Source organism: Delphinus delphis, chromosome X (genome assembly GCF_949987515.2).
Source record: "Delphinus delphis chromosome X, mDelDel1.2, whole genome shotgun sequence".
Lineage (NCBI taxonomy): Eukaryota > Metazoa > Chordata > Mammalia > Artiodactyla > Delphinidae > Delphinus > Delphinus delphis.
In genome coordinates, this window is record NC_082704.1 from 48526756 (window position 1) to 48538310 (window position 11555).

The following is an 11555-nucleotide window of genomic DNA, read 5'->3' on the forward strand; positions in this document are numbered from 1 at the left end:
CCGCGCTGCAGTCGTCCCCGCCTTCTCCTTTGTGAATTTTTGCCATCCTGAATTGGGGCACTGAGCGTCCAGGGTCTTCACTCTAAAAGTTTGTTCTTTTCCTGTAAGGTGGCAAACTCAGGTAAGAAGGGGTTTTCCTAAGCAACAGCAGAGACTGCTGAAGAGGTCAGGAAAGAAACTTGAGCTAAGTGAAGAAAGGGACCACACGGATAGTCAAATGATGCCAATGCCCCATTCTGACGGGGTCTAACGATACAGGTGTCCTTACCCTCAAAAGGCTTCAGGGGTCAAGTGATAAGATAGAAGCTGAATTTGAAAAGGAATTGCACGCTCTTGTAAAAAGGATAAATCCTCACTTGATTAGATGTTCGTGCCCACCAGCGTAAGCATTAGGACAACCTGCAGTATAATAACTTCAACACACTTATACATTACTTCAAATTTTATGTTTTGTGTTTTTTGTGGAGTATATCTTTTAAATTTAAAAATGAAATATTTAAGTATTAAAACTCATGGCATTTAGAAATATACTTCTTTTCAAGAGATCTGGAATACAACACATTCTCTAAAGCCTCTGTGTAGTTTAGTCCTTATGATGTCCTTTTATCATATAGCTTTTAGAGAGTAACTGGTAAAATTATCAGAACTCTTCACTGAAGCTAATATTTACTTGGGAAAAAAGTACTTTAAAGAGCCAATTCACGTGTGTGTTTTGCCTCACCTCAGAGGTAGGAAGGGTTTAAACCAACCTGGACCAGGTGTACCTTATTGCTGTGCTATAAATTATTTATTATGCTATGGTACATTACAAAATTTTATCATTTGCATAAAGTAGCATAGAGTTAAGAATTTTTAATAACATTAATATCAAGTCTCCTAGATTACTTATGTTTTTGAATTTTGCATGACAGAGGGATTTATAAAAACATAATGGAGCTGTTATTTCCTTCTGTGTTGCTAATAGACATTAGTGTTTGCAAGTGGTCTTCTCAACTTTTACTCGTAAGTTATGTAAACTAAGGGGATTAAGTATATTTTCTTTGCAGTATGTGTCACTGAAAGTTATCACTTTATTATTTTATTACATCTTTTGATTATAAAATATGTTCATTATAGAAAATTTGGAAAATATACTGAAAAGTATAAAAATTATTTTAAACAATTCTGCCTTCAAAGATAACCACATTTCGTATGAAAAGAAAATGTCTATATCTATCTTTATTAACATAACTACTATTCTACTCCTTTCACTTTTCACTTAATATATTTTGGAACCCTTTCTGTATCAGTGCATGTAAACTTCATTCTGTTTAACATAATATACCATAATGTATTTCATCAGTTTCTTATGGGCATTTAGGTTAGGAGCATCTTTTTCCAACTGATTGGTAATTGTAACCACCGTCTATGAATTAAGGAAAAATGTTGCATATAGTGAAATATTTTACCTTTGGATTTTGTTCAGTTGTTTTTTCTTTATTTCCTGTAGAAGTGTTTTAATGTTAATAAAGTCACATTTATCTTTTTTTCCCCATTACAGATTTTGGGTATTTAGTTTAGAAAGAGCTTTCCACACCAAGATCTTTTTTTTTTTTTTTTTGGAATTGCTCATATTTTCTTAGAGTACTCTTATAGTTTCATTTAAAGTTTTAATCTTTCTGGAATAAGTTTTATGTAAGGATTGAGGTAGCTATACCACTTTTTTTCCTCTCAATACAACTAATCAATTATTTTGACACCATTTATTGAATATTGAATATCCAATGTAATTAATTGCTGCCTTTATTATATAATCCATTCCCTTATGTGTTTGGGCCTATTTCTGGACTGTTCTGTTCAGAAGTGTTATTCTTGTGCCAGTATAAATCTTCTAAAACAGAAATTTCTCATATATATTTTATTATCTGATAAGAAAAGTTCCTTATAAAACTTGTTTTTAAGATTTTTGGGGGGCATATTTTCACCTATTCATTTTCCCAGATGAACTGCAGTATCACTCTTTTTCAGTCTCCCTCCCTAAAGCCTATGGATATTTTGATTAGGGTTTGTTTGATTTTATAGATTCATTTACAGAGAATCAGGAATTTCGTATTATTCAGTCTTCTTATCCAAGGACAAGCTGTGTCTTTCCATTTAATCAAGTATTTTTAATATTTTTCAGTAGAATTGTAAAGTTTACCTATTAAAATAGGCTTTTTAAAAATATTCAGAACCTGTTCTTCAGTTTCTTCTTCCTTTGTCTACCTTTTGCTTATGCTGTTCTGCTGCTTATTTTTAAATCATCTGTGCTTAGGTGTTGTCCTTTTTTTTTCCAGCTTTGAATGGGGGCAACTGTTTGCTGAAGTGTGATGTGTGAAGAGGTAGGAGGAAATGAGCTTGAGCATCTCAGAAGCTTCAATTCAGGTTTGTCTCATATCATTGTTTCCGAATTGCTATATTTTCTGCTGGAGACCATTTTGGTCTTCAGTTTAGGCTATTCTCTCCTTTCTCAGCCCTCACGAGCACCAGCTTTGGATTGAGCAGGCCAGCATGACTCAGTGAAATGCCTTGAGTTAGAGGTATTCTGTGGCAGTCTTGTAGTTAATTTCTGCTCAGTGGACTGGCCAACATCTGTAGAGTTACTTGTTGCTTGTCTCTCTCCTCATACTGAAGCAGTTTCTAAAGGTTCTCAGAAAATGAAGATGATGTGCTGGTATAATTTCTCCTTAACTCCAGCTCCCCTTTTGTTCTGTGTTATGGAGCTGTTTCCATAAGGGGTCATTTCTTGCTGCTTTCGACGTCTGATGTCTGCCACAGTTCTAAGTCAGATGTTCAGAGCTTGAACACTTAAGGGAACAGCAAGCATTAGCTCAGAGTCCTGCTTTTTTTGTTTGTTTGTTCAAATTTCATTGTAAGTGGAAGAAATTATTTCCAATGTGTGGCTTGGGATTGTGGCTATTTCTTTGACTTGAAGATTATTTCTGCCTTTAATTTTTATTCTGATAATTCTGGTACATGGGCAGGATTGAAAATCACAGAGCAATGTAGAGAGGAATCTTCAAGAGGGGAGGGGCTGTGTCGTGTGCTCTGAATGTATTGACCTCAGAAAAACTCTTTCTGCAGCACAGCTATTAACAATTCTCCTAATTTATAGTGTTCCTGAAATACCAGTTTAGTGAATTTGGCCTTGGTCAAATAGGGAAATTAGCCCGACTTTGTCTATTGGTGAAAGCATCCTTAATCAACATGTACAAAAAATTTATTTTGAGATAAAGTGGCAAAAATAGTACAGAAAGTTGCAAAAATAGTACAGAAAGGTCCTGTGTACCCTCCATCCAGCTGCCCCTAATGTTAACACCTTACATGACTATAGTACAATACCCAAGCCAGGAAATTAACATTGGTATAATCTACAGACATCATTCAGGTTTTGCTAGATTTTACATGCATTCCTGTGTGTGTGTGTGTGTGTGTGTGTGTGTAGTTCTATGTCGTTTTATCACATATATAGATTCATGGAACTACCACTAAAGTCAAGATTCAAAACTGTTTCTTCTGTCCCTAAATTTGGACAACTGTTAATTTGTTCTCAAACTTGAAATGAAAAAATTATACAGATTGCTTTATAAATGGATTTATATAGCATGTAACCTTTTGAGAATGACCTGTTTTCACTCATCAAAATAACCTTACGATCCATCCAAGTTGTACCTGTATCAGTAGGTTGTTCTTTTTATTGCCGAGTAGTATTCCAGTGTATTAGTCACTGATCTATGACTCTTGTATAGAAGAGTAAAAACAGGTGAAAAGGAAACAGGACTGCCAGTGGCCAGAATCTCCCATAGGGACAGAAGAAGGAATTACAAGGTCCTTCTTCCTAAAATCTGAAAGTGAAATAGTATCAATAGAAAATGCTTTTGCAATGCTTACTATGCACTAGGACTATACAAATTATTATTCATGTAGTCCTTACTACTGTATTATTAATTAGGTACAATTATTATCTCTATTTAACAAATGGTGAGACTGAGGTACAGAGAGGTTAAGTAACTTGTCCAAGCTCACACACCAGTAAGTGACAAAGCCAGGCTTTATAGTTGGCAATCTGGCTCTAGTCCATGTGCTTAACTGCTCTATTATTCCACCTTTCTACCATGCTATACCACCTAGAGAAGCACTGTCTTTGTCCATACTCAAGACTAGATAGATAAGGCCCAAGGGAAGCAGCAGAGAAGAAATAAGTACAACCTGGAAGAAAAGCAGATGCCTATCTACAGAGGAAAACTAAGACTCTCCACTTACCTAGCAGTGGTGCCCCTGAATCCACTTTGTAGCTCATGTCTGAGAAACCTTATCAAACTTTATAGCTTAGTGAGACCACTGGGTAAGGTTGAGCCCCTAGGTCATATCCATCATACACAGAGGTATCATGAGAACTGGCTTAGTAAATTTCTATTTCAATTAGATATAGGGCAATCCATTACTATTAAAGATTTCTTTTACCTTTCCAACTTCTTATATTTTTATCATTCCCTGTTTTCCTGTAGTTAGCAGCAATAAAGAGCCTTTAAATCAATAGGTGTAACAAGGGAAAAGAAGATGAAAAAGTGGTTTACTCCTAAGCATCCTTGAGCAGAACCCAGAGGAACATTTACAGGAATCGGGCAATATAGAGGATGAAAGCACGGATTTGAAGTCTAATAGTCTTGGTATTGACTCCCACTTCTGTCACTTATTGGCTGTGTGACCTTATGCATGTTGCTTTTCCCCTCTAATCCTCATTTTTCCTATCTCTAAAATGGGGCTGTTACCTGGCTACTTGATAGAATTATTGTAAGGCTTAAATGAGATATTATTTATCAAGCACTTAGCAGAGTGTTTGGCATGCAGTGATAATTCAAATAATAATGTATTGATATAATTAGGATAACTGAGTTTTACTTGGTAATTCCAGGTAAAGTATCATGATACTAAAGATGTTGAAGTTGGTATTAACTCATCCAGGTTTGTTTGTCTTCAAGCAAGAAAATCCTCTTTCCTTCATGGATTTCATGTAACTGCTCCTGTTCTTTCTTGGATTTTCCTTCCCTAAATCAATAGCTCTGAACTGATTCCTGGTAAACACCTACCTGCCTGCATCCTCCCTATATCTTCAGTCTTTGAAGGTCAATTTGAATTTTTATCCATTCCTTCAAGGAGTCAGTACTCTACCAGTTTGTTGCCTGAACAAAAGTCTATAACATAAACTCTTTTCTTTAGTAATGCTGAATACAACTGGACCATTTCCAGACCCCAGACATACAAAATAGTTTGTAAGATAGTGATTTACACACTATTTCCAGTGTGGAATGCTTTCCTCACAACCTCCTCTAGTTTTGGCCAGGGTATTAACTGGGGACATACAAGTCAGATCAGTGGGATTTTTTTTGCCATGGTTTTTAACAATGTTCTTTTGGTCAGGAAATTCATTTATAAGAATTGCTTGCAGAAGTTTAAGAGAACACAAGAGGTGAAAGGCAATGAATGGCATAGCAGATGGCATCTACTTAAAACATTTGCACTGAACCCCATAGGAAATGAAATTTGAAGAAAGTGAAAATCTTTCTTGTAATATTTACCTTAAACTGTCACCACTATTTACAACTTCAGGTAAAATATCCCAGTGTTAGAGCTGCTGAAATTGGTATTAACTCGCACCAGCTTGTCTTGCTTTAAGGGAAAATGTCCCTTTAAATACAATAAAAATAAGGATTATGGGAGTAAGATGCATTACTTACAATTATTTAGGTGTAATTCAAGTTTTAACAGAGTTTGTCAGTCTCTGGATTGAAAGACAAGTAAAAAATAATGCACCAGAACAAATAAATAACTTAAAAATTTTTCATTATTTTTGGGTAGGTTCAGGGTGCTAGGAAAACATTTTAACAAGTATAATATACTTTTAAATATTGGAAAAGTTGGATTTTCACAACATAATAACTGTGTCAGCAGGTTGCCAATTAATTGTTGGAAATTCTTTTGCCGAAGACGACATCTGCAGTTAATTATGCTTAAGGGCTAGAGAAAGAATGTAATTATTTAAAAAAAATTTGTATAGATGATGAGGCTTTACAGAAGTGAATCCTGACTTTTTCCAATTGAATCTATACTAAATGAACAATCTCTAAGCAGCACGAGGGAAAGTATCAGGAAATTTCTCTAGCTTAGGAATATCCCTGGTTGATTTTCTGAACAACTGTTTTGGAAATAAGTTAGGTCTTTTCAGATGTTATATTTAGGTTTGTTTAGCTTGTGTTATTAAATATTCCCACTAGTATAATTATTAGTGATTTCATGAGGAAGCAAAAGCTCACAAATTGTATTGGCATACCTCAACTACCATAATATTTATATGTGAAAAGAATATTTTTTCATTTCACATAGAAACACTGATTTCATATTAAATATGGCTTAAATCTCTGTATTATCCTAATATTATCATCTTCTTTAGTAAACACAGCGTTTGTGTATAGTAAAGTGCAGTTGAGTCAAAGTTTTGTTACTCAGGGCAGATTAGCAAATTTTCACCCACCAAAAAAGTATTAAGTGATTTAAAGAAATACTAGAATTTGTTGATGTTTAAGATCCTTTCTTGGCCTCTCTTCTTTATCCAGCAACCTGATTTGTGATAATTTTCCTAAGGGTACCTTGTACCTAAGGAAAGGTAAGAGAGAGAATATTAGGTGACATTTGTCATCCAGTTTTAGGATCTGTCTTGATAGTTCCTATTTAAAACCATACTAACACCATTTATAAGACAACGTATAAAAGGAGTGACAAACTTAGGAGAAAACTATTTGTAAAGGAAATGAATAAGCAATTCAGAAAAATACTTTTATATGTATATTAGTATTTTGGCTAATATATATGAAAAATGCTCGCCTACGCTACTAATAAAAAAGATGAAAATTAAAATAACAAGATACTGCTATTTACCTGTTTTGTTGTCAAAAGTAAAATTTAAAAATTCCCATCATTGTTCTCATAATGTGAAGAAAAGGCCCAACCATGTACTGCAAGTGGAAAGGTATAATGGTACACATTTTTCAGGAGTGTGATTTGGCAGTACTTAATAAAAGCCTTTAAAATGTGCATACTCTTTGACCTAGCAAATCTTCAAGGAATTTATCTTAAGGAAATAATAGTGAACAAAAACATTTATAAGAGTGTTCATTTCGGTGTTGCTTACAATACTACTGAAATGTTTGAAACAATTTAAATGTCCAGAAAGAGGGGATTCAATTTATAAGCTATTGTTTATTCATACAGCTGAATAATGTAAAGGCATTTAAAGTAATAATGTAGATCTATGCTGACATTGAAACATAGCTAAGATAAATTGTTTAATGAAAAATGTCTCAAAACTATGGAAATGTATGCATATATATGTAAATTATGTGTAGTACACAAAAATATTGATACTGGTTATCTATATGTAATGGAGTTTTAGGTAATTTGTATTCATAATTTTTAGTATTCTAAATTTTATATAATGATCAGAATTTACTGTTGTGATCAGAAAAGATAGAGCAGGAGAAACAGGAACATTTTAGAATTTTAGACAATTATGTGGAGCTGTAGAGTCAGAAAACAAATAAGGAATTGTGAAGGTGCTATATAGGCACATATTTGTGCTATGCAATACTGGAAACTAACTTTTAAAATAATATATTAAAAGCATATGCATAAGGGTTGTTTCCTTCACAGTGGTCACCTTAAGAGCAAACACTTATTCCAATTATGCTGACACTAACAGAATGTTAAAGATGATCTACCTCCTCATTTCATAGGTGAGAAATCTTGGGCTCATTGCATCTAAATACTATCTAAGGTCACACAACAGCTAGGTAATGGGAGGTTCACAAAACCATGATGCTTTCCCTTTCCATTTTTTGGATAATTAACTATTACTATAAAACCAAGTTTTTCCAAACTCTCTGACCTTCAATGGCTGCTTTTCCCTTTAAATACCCAAATAACCTAGCCTCAGCCTTCCTTCTCTCATGTCACCTAACTAACCTAACCAAGTAACCTAGTCTCTGCCCAGTTTCCTTTCCCAAGTATTTCTAAGAAACGCTAGAGAATGCTTGGTTGTATGTTCCAAAAGTATGTCTGCTGGTCACTTATCAATTCTTTCTTAGGGCAAGTGCTTCAGACTTTTCCACTGGTCAGATTGTGCTGTCTTACAACTGCTTCTCCATGCTGCTGCCTCTTACCCCAATCCACACTACACTAAGAATTAAGACATCACAGTAAAAAGTAAATCCTTAAAACACAGTTCATATCTCACTCTTATGCTTAACAAAACTTTAGTGACGGTTTGGGACTAGCAGAAGAAAATTATCAGACAGAAAAAGGAAATTTTAAAACCAGCCATCAGAGATCCACTGTCTGTGCCTTTGCACAAGGGTCCCTGAATTACAGTCCTCCCTGACACCATACATGTTGCAAGCGCCAACTTTTTTCCCACACTGGGGCCTCTTGACCCCCTCCTTCTTTACAGGTGACTAGTGTTCCCATTGTTCTTGGAGATTTGAGAAAAAAGGAGTATCTTCCTCTCTCCCAGTCAAAGGACTATTGTTTTCCCAATGGGAAAGTTGAAAAACTCATTTCCCTCAGCAGAAACTCCATCCTTGCCACAACTGGTCTAGCCACCATGTTCCAGATAAAATAATTTCAATAGCACATTTCTCAGTCTGGATTCTTTATGTGTATGTGGAGTATGTGAATTTCCTTCTGTGACCCAACAAAGGAGTTTTAATTGCAGGGCCTAAACCATCTTTTCAGCTGCTTCTTTTCCTCTCTGTCTATTTCAGTTTGTCTCTCACTTTTTCTAGTGTTCTACTTTCTCCATAACTTCGTCTATCTTCACTCCTCCTTCTCTTCTCTTTTCACATGTTCTCTTGCTTTTGGCTTCCTAGACAGATGATTCAGTCAATTTTGGCTTGGCTGCTCCTTTTCTATCCCATTTTTTATGGTTAATGTATTGAATACTATAATCTGTAAAGATGAATTGGAAGTCTCAGATGGGGGATTCTTTTTACTTCTAAATTGGGTATGGTAAATTTACTAATTAATCTGGTTCTAGAAATCTCAGATGAGGAGGTGACTATCCAACAGATATCAACTGTCCTCATAAAGGTACAAAATAAACTAACAGTAGAACCCTCAGTGGCAGACAATGCCTGAAAAAATTCAAACATCCCCAGTATAGAAATCAAAATAGAGTATATTTTGATGTTGAACATAGTTCATACCTTCTTTTACATTCTTTACTTTAAGACCTCAAGTTCTCTTGTTAGTAATTGATAGGGTATGTTGTCTATAGTTGCTAAATAAGTGAAACAAGTCTATGACTTTTATTTTAAATTATACTAAAGTAAAAGGAACCCAGCTTTTTTTCCTCTCTACTCTCCCTTATTCCACTATACAAGATCACAGAGGAAAAATCAAGAATGTCTTTCCCTCCTCTAACCCTCAGAAGTTACTATTTTCTCTTCTATTCTTTTGAAAATAATAACTTTATTGAGAGATAATTCGCAAACATTACAATTTACTTTTACGATATACAATTTAGTGGTTTTTGATATATTTACAGAGTTGTGTAACTATCACCATAATCAACATTTTTCATCACCACGTAAAGAAATCCTGTACCTACCAGTGGTCACTTCTTATTTCCCCCAGTTCTCCCTTCCTCCAGCCCTAGGCAACCACTAATCTACTACCTGTCTCTATAGGTTTTCCTATTCTGTTCTTCTTTCTGTTTTTATGAATTTACCTATTCTGAATATTTCATTTAAATGGAATAATGTAAAATGTGGCCTTTTGTGACTGGCTTCTTTCACCATACCATAATGTTTTCAAGGTTCATCCATATTGTATCATGTGTCAATATTTCACTCCTTTTAATGGCCAAATAATATTCCATTGTATAGGTATATCACATTTTGTTGTATAATGAGATGACATTTGGGTGTTTCCACTTTTGGCTATTATGAATAATGCTATTATTAACATTTATGTGGACATATGTTTTCATTTCTCTTGGGTATATATCTAGAAGTGGAACTGCTGGGTCACGTGATAACTCTGTTTAACCTTTTGAGGAGTTGCCAGACTGTTTTCAAAAATGAATGCATCATTTTACATTCCTACCAGCAATATATGAGGGATCCATTTCTCTATATCTTTACCAACAATTGTTATTATCTCTCTTCTTGATTCCAGCCATTCTAGAGAGTGTAAAGTTTTTTAATTTTTTATTGGAGTATAGTTGATTTACAATGTTGTGTTAGTTTCAGGTGTACAACCAAGTGAATCAGTTATACATATATCTACTCTTTTTTAGTTTATTTTCCCATATAGGCCATTACAGAGTATTGAGTAGAGTTCCCTGTGCTATACAGTAGGTCCTTATTAGTTATCAATTTTATATATAGTAGTGTGTATATGTCAATCCCAATCTCCTAATTTATTCCCCCTCCCTTTCCCCCCCGGTAACCATAAATTTGTTTTCTACATCTGTGACTCTAATATGGTTTTTTTTTGCTATACGCAGGCCTCTCACTGTTGTGGCCTCTCCCGTTGCAGAGCACAGGCTCCGGACGCACAGGCTCAGTGGCCATGGCCCACGGGCCCAGCCGCTCCGCGGCATGTGGGATCCTCCCAGACCGGGGCACGAACCCGCGTCCCCTGCATCGGCAGGTGGACTGCCAAACACTGCGCCACCAGGGAAGCCGTCTAATATGGTTTTGATTTGAATATCCTTGATGACTAACGATGTTGAGCCAGATCTAAAAGAAGACATAATTCTTGATTATTAATTGACTTTTAAGAGTGAAGAAGAGGAAAGAGTAAAAGATCTGCTTCCTTTTAATGATAATAAACATCGGTTCCAAAGCCAAATATAGATGGTTTGTATATATCTGCACTGCATTTTTAAAATCCCTGCCTCAGTACTATTTATGTAGCTAATTAAAAGTTGGGCATAAATAAGAGTCTTTACTCAGGACAAATCAAATAACATTCATTTTCTTTTCCTGAACACCATTTGCATTTTTCCTTAAGTTGAAGGATCTACTGCTTGGAAATCTCTTTAGACAGAAGGGAGCTGAATGACATGTCCCTCCTTTTTTCCTCTACTTTCTATACTCCAATTGTGTGCATCAGATTTTTCTTGCTGCCATAACAAATTACTACAAATATAGCAGCTTAAAATAACACAAAATTATTATCTTATAGTTCTGTAGGTCAGAAGTCCAGTATGGGTTGCATTAGGCTAAAATCAACGTGTCAGTAGTGCTGGGTTCCTTTCTGGAGGGTCTAGGGGAGAATCATTTCCATTCTTTTTCAAATTCTTTCCCCAATTAGGTTGTTACAGAATATTGAGCAGAGTTCCCTGTGCTATATATTAGGTCCTTGTTGGTTATCCATTTTAAATATAGCAGTGTGTACATGTCAGTCCCAAACTCCCTAACTATCCCTCTACCCCGCCCATCCTGGTAACCATAAGTTCATTCTCTAAGTTTATGAGT

At 35.2% G+C, this 11555-nt stretch overlaps 1 long non-coding RNA gene across 1 annotated transcript; it reads left to right on the forward strand.

Moving 5' to 3' along the window:
- LOC132418285 (uncharacterized) lies at positions 1-10870 on the forward strand. The gene is made up of 3 exons (XR_009517979.1): positions 1-121; positions 2316-2403; positions 10580-10870. It is a non-coding gene; the product is annotated as an uncharacterized lncRNA (long non-coding RNA).
- The last annotated feature ends 685 nt before the right edge of the window (positions 10871-11555 follow it).